Raw genomic sequence first — 23,749 nt, forward strand, 5'->3', positions numbered from 1 at the left:
ATTCCCATTGAGAATAAGTTGATATTAGTAGCAGCAATCATTTAATACAGAAGTGTTAAAAATGCTTATTTTTTTTAAAAAGCATTTTCTGTGGAAGGTTCAAAAGATTTTATGTACGTAAAATATAAATATGTTTGTAAATATAAAATGCTGTATAGTCTAATCCATGCTCTGTCTCAAATAAGTATGTGATGTATATAATTCTAGTTTCATGTGAAGAATACTAGCTTTTTCTCACCTTTCTAAAAGATTTTGTGCAGTGGATTCTCTTTAGAAAAGTTAATAGTATAACCCAATTATCTTGCCTGCTCCTTTTAGTTCTGTTTCAGTCTTTCTGGAAGCTGGTTTGTTTGTCCTTTTGTTTGTTTATTCCTTAGTTATCACAATTAATATCTAAAGTTGTCTAGTCATTTTTCATGGAAGTATAGTGTAAAGCCTATGGAAGTCTATGTTGGAAGGAAAAAAGTCTGATTTGTTCATTCTTTTCCCTTTTACTTTGAAAATTAGAAACTTCCAGGAGAAAAACTTTATCATTTATACCAATTAAGATGGTTAAATCAGTATCTTTCAGACATAGGAGTAGGTGGACAGTCTGGGAATAAGTACAGACTTTTTGCCTCAAACTTTTCTTCCCCCAGTGTTTGTGTCCGAAAGATGTGAGAGCAGCAGCTAATTCTACCTTGAGAATCCACCGAGATGTATTGTTTTCATGCCAAAGAGATCCATTTTGTGGCTAGATGAGTGGTATATATCCAGTGTATTTTAAATAGATAATCTTTGGCTAGTATTAATTTAGGGCGTTTGGTAAGGTAGTGGTTCTTACCTTTTAGGCTAGCACAGTTTTGAAATTCTATTTCTTAAAGAATAGTGATTATTTTATGACAATAATTGTTTTCCCCAAAAGATAAAATAATATGCAACTGTTGCATATAAATATGTATGCTCAGATTTGGCCTACCTGCAGAGTGTAAGAATTCTATATCCAGTGGCCTAATTGACATCTCTTGGGTACCTCAGATGCACTTCATCCCGAAAGGAGATTCCCTTTTCAAACTTGGCCCGGTTCCATTCTTACTTACCTCAGTGAAGGGTATCACTATTTCATCTATTTTCTCAGAACAGAAACCTGGTCTTTTCATATTGTCAAATTGTGTTTAACTTTCTAAATAATCTCCAATTGTCCTTTTCATTTCTACCATTACCACTTCCCATTTGAGTAGTTGTTTCTTTTCTGGACTGTTGTGATAACCTATAACTTAACTATAAGTTAACCTATAACTTAACCTATAACCTGTCACTTAACTGTCATCCACACTGGCTGAGCACTAGTCCATTCTCCTCGTTGCAGATAGAGTTAATCGCACTTTTCCAAATACACAAGTTTGGTCGTGCCCCCGTTTAGGATGAATGGAGCTCCTTAGCGTGGCTGCACCGCCTTGAACGCATCTGTGCCAGACACGCTGCCCTCACCGTTAGGCCTTCCTATTGCTCTTCCTTCTGCCTGGAAATGCTTTTCCTTTCTTCTCTCTGGTAAAATCTTAAAAATTTTACTCAAGACTACTCAAGTGTCATTTCCTCAGGGAAGTTTTATCAGATTCCCCTTATTTTTGTACTTTTTCTTCACCATGTATATCTGTATATGTCATTTTACATTTGTTGGTTTATTACTTGGTATATGTCTGTCCCTCCCATCAGATTGTAAGTTTTATGAAAATAGACATGTTGGTGTTCACCACCAAGCACAGTGCCTGACACATAACTAATATGTTTTTGAATGCCATGTTTTGTATTTTCATCCTCAGCTGCCCCAGTGTAGGATTTCTAGATTTTTTTTTTTTCTTTTTCTTTTTTATACCCTATTGTTGAGAAGCAGGAGACTAGATTCTACAGCTTTCCATTACTGATATGACTGTGTGGGATGCATTTCCAAGAGTGTTGTATATTATATAGTTCTTTGTGAAAGAATTCTCTCTATAGGCTAAGTTATATATGAGGGAAGTAAAACCAGTTTTAATTCATGCCACTTACTTAGAAAATGACTGAAGAAAAGCTCATCAATTCAAATTGGTTTAACATATTATCTTGGTATTGCTTGAGGCCTTTTCATGCTTGCTAAATGAATTACTCATTTTTATTATATTGACAGCAGGGTGAAATTATTTCAGGAGCCAGGTAGATAGTATAGGTCTAGTTGAGAGCTGGAAAATTAAAAACTAGAAGTGTTGTGGTAGCTGTAATAGTCTACCTTGGGTTATTACCCGTGGTTTTTTTCCCTCTTTTGTTACAGTGTAAGTCACTGTGAGCCTTTTTTTTTTCATGTTGGAGTATAGTCAGTTTATAATGCTGTATTCATCTCATGTATAGCAAAGTGGTTTATTTATACATATATCTCTTCTTTTTAAGATTCTTTTCCCATATAGGTTATTACAGAGTATTGAGTACTATTTTATATTCAGTGTGTGTGTATATTAATCCAAGCCTTCTAATTTATCCTTTCCCCCACCTTTCCCGTTTGGTAACCATAATTTTGTTTGCCTATGAGTCTGTTTTGTGAATAAGTTCAGTTGTATCATTTTTCAGATTCCACATAGAAGTGATATCATATAATATTTGTCTAACTTCACTTGGTACAATAATCTGTAGGTGCATCCATATTGCTGCAGATGGCATTATTTAATTCTTTTTTATGGCTGAGTAATACTCCATTAAATAACACCACATCTTCTTTATCCATTCATCTGTTGGACATTCTACCTTGGTTTATTGTATGTGGGTTTTTTTTCCTCCCTTTTTTGTTACAGTGTAAGCCAGTGGTTCTTAGTAGTCATTGAGAACTCAAGAGCTTTTGTTTTATATGGGTTGTAACTTATGATACTTACTATTAGAAATTAAAACATGTTTATTAATTTAAAATAATATACCTAATACATGTTAAAATAAGTGAAACATTGTAATTAAAAATAACCATATTTTCCAAAACAGCAATTTAGTGAGAAGAATATTATTTTACAGTTTCTGCAAATCTCTTTACTGTCTGGCTGGATAGAAGACCTCTGGATACTCCTGTCTGCTTGCACACTCAGTCTGCTACAGTATGGTACAACTTCTGTCTCATACTAAATATGTAGTTGGAAAAGGGGAAAGTATTTTAAGAGCATTTTCAGATTATTGTAGATGATATTCTTTGATATTATACTAAAATTCAGCAATGTTAATTTCTTCAAGGTTAATTGCAATGCGGAATCTGAGACCACATCTATCTATGCTTTGTTACATTAAAACATATTGGTTTTCATGCACTTCGGATCTTTTAACCCATGCATGGTTTTTACGCAGATCTTCCAAATGTTGGCATAAAAGTCACATTCGTGAACACTACCACTGATCTCATCAGAAAAGGCTTTTAAGTAATGGAAAATCACAAAGTTCACTGTGGTGAATACAAGTTTTCCAAAGTTCTAATTATCACTTGAAATACCCAGTTTTATCATTGACAACAAATGCTCTCAGTTGCTTGAAGTGAGGGGCTCACTTTGTTCATTTTTGGAAAAATGTCTGTCAGTTACTCAGGTCTGAATAGCCACATAGTTTGTCTGTTAGCCACTCTTTCAAGTAAAAATGGTATTCCTTGGGGAAAAAAGGCTAAAAATTTTTGAAATAACCATGCTACTTCCGAATACAGAAGTACTCTGTATACTTTCTGATTATCAGTTCCATTCAGTTGCTCAGTCATGTCCGACCCCATGGACTGCAGCACGCTTGGCTTCTCTGTCCATCACCAACTCCCAGAGCTTGCTCAGACTCATATCCTTCAAGTTGGTGATGCCATCCAACCATCCCATCCTCTGTCATCCCATTCTCTTCCTGCCCTCAGTCTTTCCCAGCATCAGGGTCTTTTCTAGTGACAGGTGGCCAAAGTATTGGAGCTTCAGCTTCAGTATCTTCCAGTGAATATTCAGGACTGATTTCTTTTAGGATGGATTGGTTGAATCTCCTTGCAGTCCAAGGAACTCTCAAAAGTCTTCTCCAACACCATAGTTCAAAAGCACCAATTCTTCAGTGCTCAGCTTTCTTTATAGTCCGACTCTTACATCCATACATGACCACTGAAAAAAAGCATAGCTTTGACTAGACGGACCTTTGTTGGTAAAGTAATGTCTCTGCTTTTTAATATTCTGTCTAGGTTTGTCATAGCTTCTCTTCCAAGGAGCAAGCGTCTTTAATTTCACGTATGAAAGTGAAAGTCACTCAGTCGTGTCTGACTCTCTGTGACCCCATGGACTGTACAGTCTGTGGAATTCTCCAGGCCAGAATACTGGAGTGGGTAGCCTTTCCCTTCTCCAGGGGATCTTCCCAACCCAGGGATTGAACCAGAGTCTCCTGCATTGCAGGCAGATTCTTTACCAGCTGAGCTATCAGGGAAGCCCTTTTAATTTCATGTACAATTTTGATTATACAGAATGGTAAAAAGACATCAGTTCAAGGGTGAAGATTTAATAAAATAATTTTTAGTCCTTCATGAAGACATTCTTAAATAGTGAAGTTGATTCTTTTATCATGAGTACATGAGGGTGAAGAATATAATGACAACCAGTGCCGTTCAGTGCCACTGCCTTAAATTGTGCTAAGATTGCCAGTAGTTTTACCCTACCATTGCTTTTGCATTCTAAGTGCAAATATAAGCACAATGAGAAAAGACAATGTCTTAGCTATTATGAAAATAGTTTGACCCAGGGATCCCCAGGTTTCTAAGGTTCAGCTGTAAGCTATTTTAGGGTTGAACCAATCATCCCACACGTCCCCCTTCAGTTTCTGGTCCGGGGTTTTACACAGAAAAGGTGCTCAAAAGATATTTGTTTAATGAATGTGATTTGATGACATTTAAACAGGACAAAACTTGATGAATAAATTTATGTAGCTGTCTCCATCCATCCAAGCAGGCTTGATCAGGCAGCTTTCCCATAGACATTGGTGAGAGCAGGGTGAACAAATGGAATGTGGATGATAATATACTTGGTAAATGCAAATGATGAAATACCTGAATATAAGGTGATATTGAAATTAGAATTAACTGATTTCAGGAATGCACAGGAAAAGGATGCAAGTTCCTACAAAGCCAACACTTTGATCCTTGTTAGGTTTCTCTTAAAGAGTCTTCTACTTTTTGAGTCTTTAAATTTGTAATGGTCTAAGAAAGGATCCTCAAGTTAAGATGGATCTGATCTGACAAGCAAACATCTCATTTAAATTTCAATAGGTAGCAGCTTGTGCTTAATCTAGTAAAGTCTTCAAAAAGAGTTACTGAAGGTGAATGTTAAAAACAAATCACTTTTTATGAAGAATACTGACTAAAAGTCCTTGGTCTAAATAAACTGCAGACCCTGGTAGTCATTTTCCTCTTTAGGGAAGGATGTCCAATGAATGCCCTAGTGTGTATTTTGGGGCCAGAAGTTGGGTGATAAGATGGTGTGATAAACCCTCTTTTATACCCTCTTTTAAGTGTAGAAGCTTCAGTTCATCTAGCTAAGTTTTGATTATCTCAAAATTTGTTAAATAGTACTTCTCTTGCTTTGGAGTGATTAGTTTTGTTACAGGTTTCTAGTTCAGGGCTAGGATATAGGAATGGGCAGTAAATTGGGATTTGAAATGGGAAGGAACAGTGTTAGTTCTAAACCATCCCAGGTCTTTCTCTGCTCCCACCCCCAATCCCTACTTTTAAAAAACCTCTCAACTCCTAGTTTAAATAAAGATTGTAAGAGGTAAGGCATTTCTAACCATCAAAACTACACACTTTTTTGTTTCATGTTAAAAATTCCTGAGTCTCCTTTAAACATATTGTAAATTTTTGTCTTTTTCATCTTTGGAAAGTCATTGCTTCAGTTTAGAGTGAATACTACCAAAAAGTTGGATAAGGTAGGCACTAGCTAAACTTTGGTCATCATCATACCTATTTAACAGTATGAGAGGATTCAGCTAGTATAGGGGTGAGTTACTATTTGAGAGTCATTTATGTGTTCTTCTTGTCATAAGTGCCGTGTCCTGGTTAGAAACCATTTAAAATCACCGAACTGGAAACTACCAGTCACCTTTTAAGGCTGTCATAAAAATAAGATTAACTTTGTTTTATGACGTCCTTAAAAGACCAAATTCTGTTTTAAAACTAACCAAAGTAAAAAGTCTGTTTTCAGAGTTGTACGTGGAAAGGTAAAATAAAGTCAAATTAAAAGTAATCCACGTATTACAAATTAAAGGTAATTTATGTATTCCATTTCCTGAACAGATTTAATTTTGAGCTCTGTGTGCAAGGCACCAGTGGGAATGGTTGCTATAGATCTTTTATGGAATACAGGTTTTAGATTGTTACTTGCTTGTAAATAAACACATGAAAACCTACTTTCAGGACTCCTACTTTAAATTTTCCAGAGAATTTTCTCACTGATAAAAGATAGATTTGTAACTATTATTCCTGTAGTACCATGTCCCAGTTAAGTAGTTTGCAATGAAGGTTAAGTACTGCTTACTACTTTGATATGACTTCTGTAGCTACCACCTTTAAATTTTTTAAAATACTAAAGGCATAAATAAGGATGTAGAACAATATAATGAATACCGTATATCTTCTATCCAGCTTAAAAAATAAAATATCTCAGATAATATTGAAGCCTCCTGGCCATTCTTTCCCCATCCTTTCCCTTTCCATCTGTGACCATTATTCTGAATTTGATGTTTATCATTCCCCTTCATTAAAAAAAAAAAACAACTTTATGTGTTTTATCCATAGGAAAGATAATACTGTTTTGTATGTTTTTAAACTTACATGAGATTAATGCGTGTAGTTATAGTTTACTCATTTTACATGCTGTATATTTGTTTCAGTGAAGTATAAAAGTAGTATATACTCTTTGTAGAGAATTTTGAATATAAAATATAAAGATAAAAATTTTGTAGCCCTGTCATCCAGAGATACCACAGTTCCCTTTGATTACCCTGCTTCCCACTTACATTTATGCATTTTCTGGGTACATTTTAATATGAATGGGATACAGTTTAATGGATTACATAAAACTGCAAAATAGCCACATAAGGGCTATAATCCTTTTTTAGTTGAAAAAGAAAATGAGCTTTCCATATTAGATATTCCACATAGACCAGGTATTCCACATATACCTAGTAACTTTGCTATCTATGTCAATTATTGATGGTATTTCTTAGTGTGGAAACACTGTATAAGTGGCATCTGGGAAGAGTTAGATAGTATTAACATCTCAAAATTTAAAACTCTGAAATTTTTGTAGTAAACTTAGCAGACAAATGACACCTCTTTAAATATTAAGTAGTTTTCTGGTTTTATTGATTAAAATGAAAAAAATGAAGTATTTAGGTATGCATCTAATATATGTTCAAGATCTATATGAGGGAAACTACAAAGCTCTAATGAAAGAAGAGCTAAAGTAGATATTAATGGATAGGAAGACTCAATAGTGTTAAGATGTCAGTTCTTCCCCCTTTAATCTGTAGATTCAGTGCAGTCCCAATTAAAATCCCACCAAGTTACTTTATGGATATCAACAGACTGATTCTAAAGTTTATATGGAGAGGCAAAAGACCCAGAATAGCTAATACATTATTAAAGAAGAACCAAGTTAGAGGACCAGCACTGCTTGATTTCAAGGCCCACTACGCTGCTGTTGCTGCTGCTAAGTTGCTTCAGTCGTGTCCGACTCTGTGTGACCCTATAGACGGCAGCCCACCAGGCTCCCCTGTCCCTGGGATTCTCCAGGCAAGAATACTGGAGTGGGTTGCCATTTCCTTCTCCAGTGCATGAAAGTGAAAAGTGAAAGTGAAGTCGCTTAGTTGTGTCCGACTCCTAGCGACCCCATGGACTACAGCCTACCAGGCTCCTCTGTCCATGGGGTTTTCCAGGCAAGAGTACTGGGGTGGGGTGTCATTGCCATCTCCAAAGACCCACTATAAACTATAGTAATCAAGGCTATGCAGAATCGGTGAAAGAACAGACAAATAGATCGTGATACAGAATAGAGGGCCCCAAAATAGATTCCTATAAATACAGTCAACTGATCTTTGACAAAGGAGCAAAGGCAATACGATGGAGGAAAGATCGTCTCTTCAACAAATGGTGCTGGAACACCTGGATATATACCAGCCAAAAAATGAATGTAGACACAGACTTCATACTCTTTATACAGATTAACTCAAAATGCATCATAGACCTAAGTGTGAAACACAAAACTATGAAACTCATGGAAGATAACATCAGAGAAAATTTAGATGACCTTGAGTATGGTGGTGACTTCTTACATACACCAAAGGCACAACCCATGAAAGAAAGAATTGATAACGGGTACCTCCATGCAGTTGGATATTATTTAGCACTAAGAAGAAATGAGTTAAAGCCAAGAAGAACATACGTGTGTGCTAAGTCTCTTCAGTCATGTCCGACTCTGCGACCCTATGGACTGTAGCCTGCCAGGTTCCTCTTCTGTCCCTGGGATTTTCTAGCCAAAAATACTGGAAAGGGTTGCCATGCCTTCCTACAGAGGATCTTCCTACCTCGGGACCCAACCCTGGTCTCTTGCATTGCAGGCAGATTCTTTACCTGCTGAACCACCAGGGAAGCCTCACTGTTAAAGTTCTTAAAGAGGACCAGACTTCTAGTTAAAGATCTATATAATCGATATAATTCTTTTTGTGTGTGCATTTGTACATGCCCCAAACTGCAGCAGAATTGTGTATCAATAGGACTATATCAGATCTTATCTGGGTATGTATCCAGTTCACCTGAGACAGTCTTCCTAATACACATTTTGGACCTCATGGTTGAAAATCTTCTGGTGCAGAATCTTGGAGTTGTTTTGTTTTCCTCCTTACTTTCTGCATGCTAGTTTGTTAGGATAGGTGCAAACCCACCTCTCCAGTGCCCCCCAGTGGTTGTCTTTGCTTTGCAGGAGGATGCCTATTGATGGGAAAGCTCATTGCTTCCTAGCAACAACCAGCTCTGTCTTCACACCCCTATTAGAAGAATGATCTGTTTGTAGGAATTCTGCCTTGCCTACCTTAACTTCTTGCCTATTTGTTCTTATTAAGGTTACGTAATATTTATAATTCCTTTTAATAATTCTTTAATATTAAATGAGAGATCATTTTCGGTAAAGCTGTTTCTTCTCTAGGTTTAGACATCTCCATTTTTTTCAACTATTCCTTATAATAATTCACTTTTTCACAGTCCCAATGTACTTTTAATTTTTAACATCTTTAAAAAGTAAAGTGCTCACAGTACAATGACAACAGGAAATGTCCAGTTATGAAATTTGGTCTTGAGGTGATAAAAATGCTCCCAAAATGACAATTTAAAAACAGAATCCGCCCCTCAAAAAATACGATTCCTGACTTTAGAGACAGTTGTGAATATTGAGTGGTAAGGGAAGGGAGGGTGACTTGCAGGTAGAATATCCTTTCACACCTACCTTAAAATTACTGTTCATTTTCTTCTAATCAAAGTATAAGAATAAAAATAGGTTTTCCTAAAAAAAAAGTGCCCAGCACTAAATACAAGTGTGATCAAGCTGATGCAGAAAGCACCTTTCATTATCCACAGTCTGCATATGATGCTTGCCATGATTCTTATTTCCATACTAAATTTAGTGTGAATCAGCACTCCCTTGAGTTTTTTTGTTTTGTTTTTTTCTATGATGATGACACAAGTCTTCATCATCCTGTGTTCTTCTGCAATGGGGTTTTTTAAGCCAAAGTTCAGAATATTATGTTTATGCTTGTTAAAATTTATCCTGTGAGATTTTACTCATTCATTTAGGCTGTTTGAGTTTTTTGGAATTTGATTTTACCCTTCAAGTGCAGACTTTCCTATTTCTTGTGTCTCTAGTTATCCACCTATTTGATTAACATATCTTTTCTGTTTCTTTTCAGTTTCCAAAACAATTGTTGCCTTTTTTCCCCACTTGTCTTTCTCAGTGGCAGATGCCATCTTGTGTTTCTTTGATGAATCTGTATAGCTAAACATGCACCTCAAACAATAGAAAGACATACATTTGCAGAGCCCCTAAGAAACCGTAGTGTGCCTGAATCATGTTGAACATTAAGAAGCTTTATAGCTATTTTTCTTTGACATTTATTAATTTTGATTATTCATTCTTTTGGTGTTTTGAAGCCAATTCTTCTGTGTTTTCATTTTTCTCTAAACTTTTCTGTGTGCGTTTGAAAAGCTTGCAAGTCCCAAGGACTGTGGCTATCGTGCCTAGTATATAACATGACCCTGGGGCCAATCTCTAAGGCAGAGGTCTTAACAGGAGGCTGATTCTTGGGTCTTAGTTTCCCAACTGCAGGATGGGAGATTTGAATAATCAGGGAGCTTTCACTTGTCCTCTGTGGAGTCCTAAGGAGCTTCAGATGGTACTGCAGGAGGTGAGGGGGATGAATACCTATGCTGTCAGCATTCCCCAGCTCCTTCTCAATAGGAAGTGTTCTACTTTTGTCTTACATTTTGAAGTTCTACTTTGGATTCTGTTTAAAGAAAGTTCTCAGAGGACATTGGGTAGTTTTGATGGTCTATATATGAATCTCTCTGATTCCATGAGCTTAGAGGTCACCCTCAGATTTTTCATTCACTGAAGGGGGCGAGGGGCTTATCATGCTGTTTGTCTTTTCTGTCCCAGATCTGGGATTAACCCCCCACTCATCATCCCCCCATTGTAAAAGTAACTACATAAAAGGAGGAAAAAATCTGTAAAAAGTCTTCATGATTTCATTGTGCACAGCAGAAAAGCATTCTTGACAGCTTCAATGTACCTTTCTAGATTCTTTTGTTTTTCCATAATCATGTCTGTAACTTTTGTTTTTCTAATGAGACTACATTCATTCTAGCAGATTTTTTACCCTGGTTTTTTGTTTTTGTTGTCCGTTTGTTTTGTTTATTTGTTTTTCCAGTTAACAGCAGTATATTGTGGACATTTTTCTGTGTCAGTGCCTATCAGTCTACTTCATCCTTTAATACTTCTGTAGTATTTCTCTGACCAGTGATCTGTAACTAAACAGTCAGAGGAATATTCCTTGTTGCACACACAACATGTGGACTCTGTTCTAAAGTATGAACCTACTTTTATTTATATCTTATTACTGGTATACTCTTTTGTTTCAGCAGTTTACTCTTTATTAACTCTTTTTGGGGGTTGTGATATTTATTTTTTTCCAGTTGCTTCTCTTTCCTCGGGTTAGATTATACATCACAACCTCAGAAGTATTATCCCAGTGAAGCTATAGATACAGATAACCCTTTTGTTTTAGGCAATAGCTTTAATTTGGTGTCCCCTTTAATAGTTACAAGACTGTTCTTAAGAACAAAATCTTGGCAGACAGAATTATACTTTTATTCCAGTATATTACTACTGATGAGAAAAGCAGTTAGTTGACTTGTTTTGACCCAAGTGAGCTTAGTTCTAAGCGCCTAGGAAGGTGGGTGACAAGCAGCTTTTGGTGGTTTGACAGGCAGCTGCGGGGTGTCTATTGTGGCCAGGACTGAGCGGCTGCTACTAAATGTATATGGTAAATTACATTTGATGGTCCCTTTCCCCCTTTTGTTTCTTAGAATTTTATCAAAGATCACGTTGAGAAACTGGTAGGGAAAAATATTTATTTTTTTATTCTTATAGGATGGTTATTACTTTTTTTGTACAGCGTTCTGTCATTTTTCAAGTAACTTCTTCTAAACAGATGCAACATTTCTGTAGTCATGGAAAAATTCTGGTGATTTTTTTTGAGCAGGAAATATAGTGTAAATGTTTTTTAAGTAGCTTATATTTCTTTAGAGACTTAGGATAGCGTTTCTCCCTCGTCTTTTAACTTTAGGCATATCTTGTACAGGTTAAACAAATTCTAAAATGGAAATGTTATTCCCAGTTTGAAGTGGAGTCATTTTAATTTTATATTCAACCACTTTGCAAATTTTATTCTTGAAACATATGTGCTTTTTTACTTTTCTCTAACTTTATTTCCTTATCTAGGATTCTAAGATTTTAAAACTTTGATTATATGCTATTCTAGTTTTAATTTTGGAAGGAATTCAATATATAATTTGTTTTAATGGATTATGTAAATATGGAGATTTTTATTTTTGAATAGGTACTATTCAGATTTAGATGTCTGACACTGAAGTGTTTATGGTAGGGACCATTATTTTGCTATTTAAAAAGGTTTGTTTATTGTTATTTATACAAAATCTCTTGAGTATTCTTCATCTTTGTCTTAAAATGTATATCATATGTTATTGTCCAGTTTAGGAGGTTCTGATTTCTCATTCATTCAGTAAACAAATTTGAGTGATTATTGGGAGCCTTGAACAGTTGTAGATGCTGGGGATAATACTAAATAAAACAGAAAAATGTTTGCCCCCATGAGTTTACTTTCTAATGGGTTGAATGAAAAGATAAATATTCCAAGGGGAAAATTATGTCAGCTTAAGATTGTCCCCATATCTTTCAGACAGTTAATCCTCAAACATAGCAAGGCTGCAGTGGAAACCTGGGCTGGATATATAACGGACTTTTGACTGACTATAATCATTGATTGCAATTTGACTCAACCACTAGTGGTCATATTTACTGTCTGTTCCCTTTCTTACCACTTTCATTTTCACAATTGTGTTAATTCTTAGTGAGGGTCTATTTATTGTTGCTTAAAAATGATACCTTCCCTAATGTTTTACAGTTAAAAAATATTTTCACATTTCATTTTTTAAAGTGGCTATAGGATAATAATTTTGGTTGAACCATATGAAATTGCTGAAGTTTCGGATCTTTAAAAAGCAGTTTCACATTGTTCAGTCTAATGCTGTGTTGTGTGTGTGCTTAGTCGTGTCTGACTTTGTAACCCCATGGACTGTAGCCTGGCAGACATGCTCCTCTGTCCATGGAATTTTCCAGGCAGGAACACTGGAGTGGGTTGCCATTCCCTTCTGCAGGGGAATCTTCCTGACCCAAGATCAAACCAGTGTCTCCTGCCTCTCCTGCATTGCAGGTGGATTCTTTATCGCTGAGCCACTGGCAAAGCCCAGTACTGTGTCGCACCTACCTTTAAAAACAAGATATGAACATGTTTTAGTAATCGTAAAGCACTGTTATGCACACCGACAGACCTTGAATTTTGTTTCTATCATTTACTGTTTGCTTTAGAACAATTATTTAACCTCATTGTGCCTCACTTCATCATGACAGTGATCCTAGAGCCATGAGGATTACATAATACATTATAATGTCATTATATATGTAAAAGTCCTTAGAAAAGCACCTAGCATGTAGTTAAGGGTCAATAAGTGTTAGCTGTTGTTACCATTACTACCCTATGAGGTAGGCATCATCCTTGTCAGTTTTGCAGATGATCAAACAGAAGCTCATAGAGATTTTATGATTTTATTCCAAGGTTATGCAACTAGAAATCAAAACCAGGCATTACTGATTCCAAGTTCTGGTTTCTTTTTGCCTACACTACAGCTATCAGGGAAAAAAAGAAAAGAAAAAAAAAGAAGAAAGACTAGTCACATTGTAATTTGTAGAGTATATCCGTGAATCTGTCCAGCATTGTTACTTATCCTGTTTTCATAGACTGTTTTGACATCCATAAAGAAAAATATTTGACAGGAATCTGATACGATAAGTAATTGTGACCTAGTGTTATGGTGTTACCTTAGAGAGGGTAATAGTGGCACTTTTATAGCCGATTTGTCCAGAAATGAATGAACCCAAATAATAAATACTTATCTCAGTATTTTTAAGAATGCAAGTGCAGTTCTTAATTATATTCTTCCAAAAAGGAGCAAAAATAAATGTTTAAGAACATTTAAAAGCACCTAAAAGCAGTTTAAAAATAGCCTCCAGTTCACAACATGCCACTCCACAGTTTCCTGTGGGTATATAATGGACATCTCAGTTGTTCCTCTGACATTCATTCCCATCCCAGTAAATAGCTATTAAGTTCTTCTGGCTGCTCAAACCAAAAACCTTGGAATCATTTTTAGACTACTCTCTTTTACTGTACCCTGCATCCCAATTGTCAGGAAATCCTGACAGCTGTATCCTCAAAACATGCAGAATCTAACTACTTCTTATCACCTCTGATGCTGCTATCCTGGTCCAAGCCATGCTCATCTTGCAGAAACCTTATAATTGGTCTTCCTGGTTCCACCCTTTCCTCCCTTCAGTCTACTCTCAAATACCAGCCCAGAAAATCAGTTTACATCTTCACCCTTGCTCAAAACCTTCCAAAGATTTTCCATCTCATTCAGAGTAAAATCCAAAGATCTTATGTAGCTTTCAAGGTCCCACAGGCCTGAGCCTGGCTAATCTCACTGCTTCTTCTCCCCTAGCTTAGGGTGCTTCAGGTTTATGGGCCAGTTTGCTGTTCCTTGATCACACCAAACATGCTCCTGTCTCGCCATCTTTGCATTTGCTATTCTTGCTGCCTTGTATACTCTTCCCCCACGTGTTTCATGTTGTCTCCTTCACTTCCTACAGATCTGCGCTCAGATACGGTCAGAAAGGCATTTCTTGGCCTGCAGCCTCTCTCGTCCCCACCTCTCTACTCCCTAAAATATTGTGTATATATTTGTTTAGTTTATCTCCTTCTGGTAGGATGTAAAACCCAAGAAGGGGAGTACTTTTTAAAAAATTCATTGCTCTTTCCTCTGTGTCTGCATCAATGCTTGACACGCAGTAGGTGATTTTTATGCATATGTTGATTGAATGATTTTAATTTCTTGGCAAGTCATCTCAGTTTTTCTTCCACTGCATTTGATGTTATTGACTTCTCTCACTTGCCCTCCATGACACTTGCTATCTCCTGATTCTGATTTTTTTCCTTCCAGCTTCTTACTTGTCTTCACTTGTTGTTTTTTTCCTTCCTCAATATGTTCCTTTGAATAGTCTTCTTTGCTTCTTTTATCACCTACTTTACATTAATTATTCCTGGCCAGTTTTATTCATGCTCTGTGCTTTCATTACCATCTCATTTTTGATAAGTCTCAAATGACACCTGCATCAGAGGCATCCGTGCATCACAGCTCCAGATCTGGGTATCTCTTTGGACAGTTCCTGTAAATATTGTCATGCGCTGTCCTCCCCTGCAAATCTGCTCTTTTACTCTTCTGCCTTGGTTAATAAGCCACTCTTGAACCCAGGCCAGAACACTGGCGTCATCCTGTCATCCTGGATCTAGATTTTCTTCACTGTTCTCATCAAGTTGTTCACTAAATCCTTTCCATTTTCACCCCCTAAGTATTTCACACATGCTCTCCATCTCCATTTTCTTAATTCCAGGGCCCCACTAACCCTGCCTGATTGGCCATTGAATTAGTTACCTGACCGGTTGGACTGCCTCTAGCCTCTGCCTCTCCAGGTGATTCTTCACAGCCTGGAGGACTGTTTGCTCCTTGCCACCTTTAGTAATGCTCCATCCTGCAGTCTAGAACCCTAAGGGTGACCAGGAGTTACTGCAGTGGGCCTTCATGCCTTGTGGTTATTCCTAGACTGAACCGACAAATACTGTCTCTCTCAAAAGTATTGCTTACACTTGCGTTTTCAAATAAACTACGTGATTTATGGGTTTCCCTTTGGCTCAGCTGGTAAAGAAGCCGCCTGCAATGCAGTAGATCTGGGTTTGATCCCTGGGTTGGGAAGATCCTCTGGAGAAGGGAAAGGCTACCCACTCCAGTATTCTAGCCTGGAGAATTCCATGAACTGATAGTCCATGGGGTCGCAAAGACTTGGACATGACTGAGCGACTTCCACTTTCAAGTGATTTATAGTATACTCTTTTCATAGAAAATTTGTTCCCCCCACCCCACTCCCTGCTTCCCTCCCAGACCATCCCTTCCTTCCTTCCTTTGGTTGTTATAAATGGATCTTCGGTAATATTGAGTACCACTCAGCTGTAAGATGAAGTACAAATTATTTTGCGCAGTAGATAAGTCCCCCAGCATCTGGCTTCACCCCAGCTGAACCTCTGGTATAAGTTCACTTGGTCCTGCTCCATATGTTACACTGTTTCCTCTGCTCTGAATACTTCCATGGCAGCCTCCTTCCTGCTCCCAGTGACACTTCTCAAATAGCTACTTCTGTAACATCTTTCCTGATCGGAATAAAATCCAAACTCCTTTCCGAGGCCTATAAAGGCCTTACTTGATTTTTTCCAATCTTATCTCCCTCTGCTGTTTCCCTTTTCACCAGACTCTTCCTCTGACTGCCTCCTTACCCATTCAGGTCACAAATCAAATGTGCCTCATCAGAGACCACCCCCCTCCGCAGCCATTTTCTTATCGTATTGCCTTACTTCATCCTCTGGATAGCAGAAATTCTTATTTTTTCCTTTATGTCTTTATTGTCATGGCTCCTTCCTCTGGAATGTAAGTTCTTTGAGATGAGACTCTGCCTTCTTGCTTATCACTGTGTCTCTTTCCTAGAACCTGGTTCCCAGTAAATTAAAAAAAAAATTTTTTTTTTGAGTATAGTTGATTTACAATGTTGTGTTAGTTTCAGATGTACTGCAGAGTAAACCAGTTATATATACACATATATCCACTCTTTGTCTTTTCCCATATAGGTTGAGAAATGGAGTATTCCTACCATATCAGTATACAAGGATGTCACAGTCATCAGCAATTTCGACCCTCCAAATGTGAATTTCTGAGCCCTAAGGGGAACCAGGAAGCAAAATAATACCTGTGATCTGGCAGCCATGAGGCTACAGCCACTCCCTACAGTGAGCACTGAGGAAAAACATGGGATATTGGCCCAAATAGCTGAGATGCATACGAAAGGAATGATTTCAGTGAGCCCAGACTCTTGCCTCTTCCCATACATAGAAAAGGGAAAAGTGCCAAATACCCGGTTTTCTTTACTTCACAAAAATACTTTTTGATGTTCAGACTGCCTGTCCTTTGTTTCAAACGTCTGTGTAACCTGACTCTCTGCGCCCCCCACCTGCCCCCACCTCCTTGGAGCAGTTCTCTCAGGGTTATTTGAGATGCTGTCTCCTGGGCTTGAAGTCCTAAAAATTTCCACTGAATAAAACATACCTCTCAACTTTAAGATTGTGACTGTTTTCTAAGTCGACAGGCTCACTACTGAGTAGAGTCCCCTGTGCGGTGCAGTAGATCCTTATTTATTATTTTATGTATAGAAGTGTGTGAATGTCAATCCCAGTCTCCCAGTTTATTCTCCCCCCTTACCCCTTGGTAATCATAAGTTTGTTGCCTACATCTGTAACTGTTTCTGTTTTGTAGATAAGTTCATTTGTACCCCTTTTTGTTGTTCAGTCTCTAAGTTGTGTCCAACTCTTTGCGACAGGATACTGGCCCAGATAGCTGAGATACATATGAAAGGAATGATTTCAGTGAGCCCAGACTGCATGGACTGCAGCATGCCAGGCTTCCCTGCCCTCCACTGTCTCCTGGAATTTGCTCAAATTCATGTCCGTTGAGTCAGTTATGCCACCCAACCGTCTCATCCTCTGTCGCCCCCTTCTCCTCCTGCCCTCAGTCTTTCCCAGCATCAGAGTCTATTTCAATGAATTGGCTCTTTGCATCAGGTAGCCACAGTATGGAGCTTCAGCTTCAGCATCAGTCCTTGCAATATTCAGGGTTGATTTCCTTTAGGATTTACTGCTTTGGTCTCCTTGCTGTCTTGGTTTCCACATATCAGCAATAGAGTATGATGTTTGTCTTTCACTGCCTGACTTGCTTCTCTCAGTATGAAATTCTCTAGGTCCATCCATGCTGCTGCATGCGGCATTGTTTTATTCTTTTTTTATGGCTGAGTAATATTCTGTTGCATAGATGCACCACATCTTCTTTGTCCATTTGTCTGTCGATGGGCATTTAGGTTGCTTCCATGTCCTGGGTATTGTAAATAGTGCCGCAGTGAACATTGGGGTGCATTTATCTTTTAAATTATGGTTTCCTCTAGATGTATGCCCAGGAGTGGGATTAATGGATCATATGGTAGCTCTATTTTTAATTTTTTGAGGAACCTCTATACCGGTCTCCATTCTACATTTCCACCAACAGAATAGGAGAGTTCCCTTTTTCCCATACCCTCTCTGGCATTTATTATTTGTAGGTTTTTTTTCAATGATTACCATTCTGATCAGTGTGAAGTGATACCTCATTGTAGTTTTGATTTGCACTTCTCTGATGCTTAGGGATGTTGAACACATTTTCATGTGCTTTTTAGCCATCTATATGTCTTCTTAAATATATGTTGATTGATTGGATTATCTACCCTCTCCTTTTTATACATTGCGTTGTTGAGTCTTTGTTGCTATTAGAATTTGCAATCTCCAGTGCTGGAACGAGCGGGCATTGTAAATGGTCAAGGCAGTCCAGGAGTGGACATCTTGAAGAGATCTTGTTGGTAAGAGCATGTTCTTCTCCCTCCACTTAGTCAGTTGTTGCCAGTTTGAAATGATAATAAAAATTAGCATTTAATGGAGGTGGGGGCATTCTACCGAGTCCTTAATTATTTCATTTCATTTAATCCTGACATTAACACTATGAGGAAGGTATTAATACATTATTACCAGTTTATAAATAGAGTAACTGCTGTACATGGAGAGGCTAAGTGTAACTGCTCTAGCAAATGACAGAACTGACTCTCCAGCCCAAGCTTTAACACAGTACTGCTTACTGGCTTACGCAGATTGTCCTGATTTTTTAGGAAAAGTCAGAAATCTGGAATTTTTATTCTCTCTATTTTAAAATGTTGGCAATTTGTTCACACCAAAAAAACAAAAAACAGTGCAAACCAAACAAAACAGGTATGAGGGGCTGCTTTGGTTTATATGGTTTCTCTCTGAATAGACCTGGAACTGCTTATGATCCTACCCTTACGATCCTGGTACTCCAGTGCTGGGTGGATGGTTGTAGGGACAGATGGCAACAGTCATTTCCGATTCTGCTTCATTTTCTTACTCCACGGTAAAATAAAGCAAAATAATGCCTTATGTTTCTGTAGCATATTGCAGTTACAAGGTGTTTTCATATACATTGTTTGACTTTCTAAATTTCAATTGATGCTGCCACCATCAGACTGTATGTATGTGTCCCTTAGCCTTCAGTTTCACAGTGGATCAGAGGAAGTAAAATGCAGGAAGTAAACCAGGAAGTGACGAGTGTTAGGCTCACTGCTTAGCCTGCTTTTCAGTATTAATCAGTATTGCTGTTGCCCCATTGATCTCATTATGTGTAACTCCATGTGTGAGAAAGCATGCTTTAAGTGTTATTTATTTTAAACTAATGAGATAATACAGTATCCATAAATTATATACAATTTATGTAAAATGCATTCAGTATTGGGGTTTTGGTTTTTAGATTTTGACCCTTCTGCAAATACTTAATTTCTAGTGACTAATCTGGTTCCCATTTTTACATGTTTTTTAAAAAAATTTCTAAATTTATATAAATAATAATTATGCAAATAATAATTTATATAAATAGTAGGGACTTTCATACCATTTAAAATTAAATTTAAAATACTTTTTATAAAATGGTATAATGATTACAGGCATTAAAATGTGAGCTCAGTTCTTCATTTTTTACCCCAAGAAGTAGGTCCCTTGTCCTCTTTTTTAAAACAAAACAAAACAGCAGCAATTTTGTTCTCTTTCCACCTTTTGGAGGTAGGAGTGCGTAGTTAGCTAAATAAGTCATTTACTACAAATGAAGAAAAACATGAAACCAACTGACCACCCTGGTGTTGATGGAAGACAGTGGCTTTGAAAGACATTGCTTTGGCAGCTTATGAGTTACATTCATTCCTGTGGCAGGGAAGAATGCTGTCAGGTCTTCCAGTTTGTAGAAACTATTCTTTCACTAGTGGTAAAGAACCTGCCTGCCAGTGCAGGAGACATAGAGATGTGGGTTGGATCCCTGGGTTGAGAAGATCCCAGATCTGGAAGTGGGGCACAGCAGCCCACTCCAGTATTCTTGCCTGGAGAATTTCGTGGACAGAAGAGTCTGGCTTGCTACAGTCCATAGGGCTGCAAAGTGTGGGACATGACTGAAGCAGCTGAGCATGCACACTAAGGCAGAGATGGTGGGTGTTGAAGGGTGAGGGGACTGGAAAACCTGTTAGAGGGACTGGGATGAGTGACTGCAGATGCAGTTTGAAAAATCAATTCGATGTGCATATTTTATAATGCAAATTCACTGGCCCGTCAGTTCAGTTCAGTTCAGTTGCTCAGTCCTGTCCAACTTTTGCGACCCCATTGACTACAGCATGCCAGGCCTCCCCTGTCCGTGACCAACTTCCAGAGTTTACTCAAACTCGTGTCCATTGATGATGCCATCCAGCCATCTCATCCTCTGTCATCCCCTTCTCCTCCCACTGTCAATCTTTCCTTGCATCAGGGTCTTTTCTAGTGAGTCAGTTCTCATCAGGTGGCCAAAGTATTGGAGTTTCAGCTTCAGCATCAGTCCGTCCAGTGAATATTCAGGACTGATTTCCTTTAGCATGAACTGGTTGGATCTCCTTGCAGTTCAGGGGACTCTCAAGAGTCTTCTCCAATACCATGGTTCAAAAGCATCAATTCTTTGGTGCTCAGCTTTCTTTATAGTCAAAACCATAGTTTTGACTAGATGGATCTTTGTTGGCAAAGTAATGTCTCTGCTTTTTAATATGCTGTCTAGGTTGGTCATAACTTTTCTTCCAGGGGCAAGTGTCTTTTAATTTCATGGCTGCAGTCACCTGCTGCAGTTTGAAATGCCCCAAAATAAAGTCTGTCACTGTTTCCATTGTTTCCCCATCTGTTTGCCATGAAGTCATAGGACCAGATGCCATGATTTTAGTTTTCTGAATGTTGAGTTTTAAGCCAACTTTTTTTACTCTTCTCTTTGACTTTTCATCAAGAGCCTCTTTAGTTCTTCACTTTCTGCCATAAGGGTGGTGTCATCTTCATATCTGAGGTTATTGATATTTCTCCCGGCAATCTTGATTCCAGCTTATACTTCATCCAGCCCAGTGTTTCTCATGACATACTCTGCATATAAGTTAAATAAGCAGGGTGACAATATCCAGCCTTGACGTACTCCTTTCCCAATTTGGAACCAGTCTGTTGTTCTATGTCCGGTTCTAACTGTTGTTTCATGACCTGCATACACATTTCTTAGGAGGTGGGTCAGGTGGTCTGGTATTCCCATCTCTTTAGGAATTTTCCAGTTTGTTGTAATCCACAGTCAACGGCTTTGGCATAGTCAATAAAGAAGAAGTAGATGTTTTTCTGGAACTCTCTTCCTTTTTCCATGATCCATCGGATACTGGCAATTTGATCTCTGATTCCTCAGCCTTTTCTAAGGCCAGCTTGAATGTCTGGAAGTTCACAGTTTGCGTACTGTTGAAGCCTGGCTTGGAGAATTTTGAGCATTACTTTGCTAGTGTGTGAGATGAGTGCAATTGTGCAGTTGTTTGTGCATTCTTCAGCATTGCCTTTCTTTGGGACTGGAATGAAAACTGACCTTTTCCAGTCCTGTGGCCACTGCTGAGTTTTCCAAATTTGCTGGCATCTTGAGTGCAACACTTTCACAGCATCATCTTTTAGGATTTGAAATAGCTCAACTGGAATTCCATCACCTCTACCAGCTTTGCTCATAGTGATGCTTCCTAAGGCCCACTTGACTTGTCATTGCAGGATGTCTGGCTCTAGGTGAGTGATCACACCATCGTGACTATCTGGGTTATGAAGATGTTCTTTGTGCAGTTCTTCTGTGTATTCTTGCCACCTCTTCTTAGTATCTTCTGCTTCTGTTAGGTCCATACCATTTCTGTCCTTTATTAAGCCCATCTTTGCATGAAATGTTCCCTTGGTATCTCTAAATTTCTTGAAGAGATCTCTAGTCTCGTTTTCCTCTATTTTTTTGCATTGATCACTGAGGAAGGCTTTCTTATCTCTCCTTGCTATTCTTTGGAACTCTGTATTCAAATGGGTATATCTTTCCTTTTCTCCTTTGCTTTTCACTTTCTTCTTTTCACAGCTATTTATAAGGGCTCCTCAGGCAACCATTTTGCCTTTTTGCATTTCTTTTTCTTGGGGATGGTCTTGATCTCTTGACTCCTGTACAATGTCACAAACCTCCATCCTTAGTTCCTCAGGTACTCTGTCAGATCTAAACCCTTGAATCTATTTCTCATTTCCACTGTATAATCATAAGGGATTTGATTTAGGTCATACCTGAATGGTCTAGTGGTTTTCCCTACTTTCTTCAATTTCAGTCTGAATTTGGCAATAAGGAGTTCATGATCTGAGCCACAGTCAGCTCCCAGTCTTGTTTTTACTGACTGTATAGAACTTCTCCATCTTTGGCTACAAAGAATAGAAATCTGATATCAGTATTGACCATCCGCTAATGTCCATGTGTGGAGTCTTCTCTTGTGTTGTTGGAAGAGGGTGTTTGCTATGACCAGTGCATTTTCTTGGCAAGACTCTATTAGCCTTTGCCCTGCTTCCTTCTGTACTCCAAGGCCAAATTTGCCTGTTACTCCAGGTATTTCTTGACTTCCTACTTTTGCATTCCAGTTCCCTATAATGAAAAGGACATCTTTTTTGGGTGTTAGTTCTAGAAAGTCTTATAGGTCTTCATAGAACTGTTCAACTTCAGCTTCTTCAACTGTTCAACTTCAGCATTACTGGTTGGGGCATAGACTTGGATTACTGTGATATTGAATGGTTTGCCTTAGAAATGAACGGAGAGCATTCTGTCGTTTTTGAGATTGCATCCAAGTACTGCATTTCGGACTCTTTTTTCGACCATGATGGCTACTCCATTTCTTCTAAGGGATTCTTGCCCACAGTTGTAGATATAATGGTCATCTGAATTAAATTCACCCATTCCAGTCCATCTTAGTTCACTGATTCCTAAAAGGTCGATGTTCACTCTTGCCATCTCTTGTTTGACCACTTCCAATTTGCCTTGATTCATGGACCTAACATTCAAGGTTCCTATGCAGTACTACTCTTTACAGGATTGGTCTTTACTTCCATCACCAGTCACATCCACAACTGGGTGTTGTTTTTGCTTTGGCTCCATCTCTTCATTCTTTCTGGAGTTATTTCTCCACTGATCTCCAGTAGCATATTGGGCACTTACTGACCTGAGGAGTTCATCTTTCAGTGTCTGATCTTTTTGCCTTTTCATACTGTTCATGGGGTTCTCCAGGCAAGAATACGAAGTGGTTTGCCATTCCCTTCTCCTGTGGACCATGTTTTGTCAGAACTCTCCACCATGACCTGTCTGTCTTGAGTGGCCCTACACAGCATGGCTCATAGTTTCATTGAGTTAGACAAGGCTGTGGTCCATGTGATCAGATTGGTCAGTTTTCTGACCAATCGGTAAGATCCAAATCTTGGGTTGAAGATATACACAGAATAGTGTGGGATAGAGTTAACATGCCCAAGTATGTTATGGTCAGAGACTGTGCTCTGGGACAAAGTAGGGAGGTTTGAGGAACACTTGATTAGAAGGCCGGAGATGTGGGTTCAAGTTTTGATTTTGCTGCGAAGTAGAGCTGTGACTTTGGGTCTCAGCCTTTCTGCATCTCAGTCTGTAAAATGAGAATATCAGACTAGTTGGCCTCCAAGGTCTTAGGCATCTGGCTAAAAATAACTCTTTGTGAGCATCTAGGTCTGACTGGTTGTCAACATAAGAAGACATATATAGTTAGGGGATCCAAAGTGA

The 23,749-nt window shown here is 38.2% G+C and overlaps 1 protein-coding gene across 4 annotated transcripts in view; it reads left to right on the forward strand.

The window, feature by feature from the left end:
* NRF1 (nuclear respiratory factor 1) overlaps nucleotides 1-23,749 on the forward strand; it is a 117,734-nt gene that overhangs the window by 9,563 nt on the left and 84,422 nt on the right. For 2 of the 4 annotated variants that reach the window (XM_068972826.1, XM_068972829.1), the window contains exon 1: nucleotides 18,380-18,434. The exons of the other annotated variants lie outside the window; for them this stretch is intronic. The gene's annotated coding sequence lies outside the window, so the exon portion shown is untranslated. Of the gene's footprint in view, nucleotides 1-18,379; nucleotides 18,435-23,749 lie in introns of those variants that run through there. 4 annotated transcript variants of the gene reach the window in all.

Source organism: Capricornis sumatraensis, chromosome 5, assembly GCF_032405125.1.
Source record: "Capricornis sumatraensis isolate serow.1 chromosome 5, serow.2, whole genome shotgun sequence".
Taxonomy (NCBI): domain Eukaryota; kingdom Metazoa; phylum Chordata; class Mammalia; order Artiodactyla; family Bovidae; genus Capricornis; species Capricornis sumatraensis.